We start from the raw sequence: 1,980 nt of genomic DNA, 5'->3' as shown, positions 1-1,980 counted from the left end.
GGGTTGGCGGATTGTGGGGTATGGGGGTGTGGGATTATGACATGAACGGGGTAGGCGGAGGGACGAGGGATAGGGATTTGCGGGGGCGCGCCTGTATGGGATGATGAGATTTGAGAGGGCATATGGGAGAGGTGAGGTGCACGGGATTGTATACTGCTTAGGAAGGGGAGGAGTGGGAGGGCAATTGGGGGAGGGGAGTAAAGGAAAAGGTGTCTCCAAGTGGTACATGTAGAAGAAACGTTATTATGGAATATGTAGTAGAAGTACATTTGCTAGGATTTGGGAGAGGGAGAGAGAGAGAGAGAGAGTGTGTGAGAGAGAGAGAGAGAGAGAGAGAGAGAGAGAGAGAGAGAGAGGGTGGGACGAAAGAGGGGGGAGTCAGACTGACAAATTGATAGTTTCCTACACGTACCATCTCTTTCTCCTCCCCCTCATCCTCCTCTTCCTTACCCTGCTTCTCTCCCTAATCATCTTCCTCTCCCTCTCATTCTTTATTCTCTCTTCACTTGCTTTTCACTGAAGCATAGAAAGACAGACAGAAGCTGAGAGGTTGAGTTTGAAAAATGAGTGGGTGAGGCGAGAGGGTGGAGGGGGTGGGGGTCTACATTGCCACATACACTTACTGCTTTATCATGATAAAGGTCACTCAGCCAAATGCCTCGATAGGGATCTATAAAAATTATCAGCCCCGATATTGATCGATTTTCTTGACACTGATCTTTCTTCTGATAGATTTCAGTTTCTTCAAAGTGTTGGTCAACGAATTATAGCATCGATTAGATCTTATCAATTAGACCTGCCAATAGTTCAGCCCCAATCAATCATTTGATAATTTTATCAAATCGATAAGTAGGGTCTGTTGCTAAACTTAGATCAGATCAACCAAAGTTTCTATATTTGAATTCAAAGCTGCTATAAATATAACAATTGAACGTCCCTCCATTTGGCAAAGGGAAGGGATACTCTCTCTCCCTCTTCCTCTCTCTCTCTCTCTCTCTCTCTCTCTCTCTCTCTCTCTCTCTCTCTCTCTCTCTCTCTCTCATACACACACACACTCACACTGATTCACACAAACGCACACATACACGCAAGGGGAGAGAGAGAGAGAGAGAGAGAGAGAGAGAGAGAGACAGACACACAGAGGAAGGGAGAGAGAGGTACAGAGAGAGGAGACAGTGAGGCCTCTGGCACGGTTGTCTGGCTCTGTAAGACCTGTGTCACATCTGCTGTAGTTATCTCCCTGTAGTTTATCACCGGCCTTCCCCCCGCCATCTATTGTGTGGCCCAGGGGCCTGCGCATCAACAGCCATGGGGTATCTCCAACTCTGACAGCGGCTTTAAAGGCTTCAAAGTGACAGGTCTGCCTATTTCTTTCCTCCATTTTTTTTCTTTCTTTTTTTTGGGGGGGGGGGGGGTGAGGGCGAATGAGCCCCTTACATAAATCAACGACATCAAAGACAGCAGTCAGCGGGGCGTGAAGGTCTCACCAACAGCAACCGAAACAACAACAACCACCAACAGAAGCAGCAACAGCAGCAACAGCAGCAACAGCAGCAACAGCAGCAGCAACAACAGCAACAGCAGCAGCAGCAGCCAAAAGCAGCAGTTGTATTAAGGGTAGATAATATCTCAAATTACAACAGAGACCAAGTAGTAGCAGCACAGTAAATAACTGCATTTACTTCAGCTGTCAAATCCGGAGCGAAGCAGTAACCTTGGTGGTAACAGGAATAGTAACTACCACAACAATAACATAACCGTAGTCGTAACATTATAACCTGCAACAGCAACAACAGTAACCGTCACAACAACAACAGCAGTAATGACAAAACAACAGCAGTATAAACAACAATAAGCAAAACAATAACTGCAACAACAACAACAACATGAACAACACGGACCCCAAAGACAACAACTGCGCTACAGATGTATGTAACAATAATTGCTGCTGCTTCTGCTGCTGCTGCTGCTGCTGCTGCT

The sequence above is a fragment of the Aplysia californica genome, unplaced genomic scaffold, assembly GCF_000002075.1.
Source record: "Aplysia californica isolate F4 #8 unplaced genomic scaffold, AplCal3.0 scaffold00430, whole genome shotgun sequence".
Lineage (NCBI taxonomy): Eukaryota > Metazoa > Mollusca > Gastropoda > Aplysiida > Aplysiidae > Aplysia > Aplysia californica.
The sequence above is the reverse complement of the archived record's forward strand: the minus strand, read 5'-3'. Positions refer to the sequence as shown.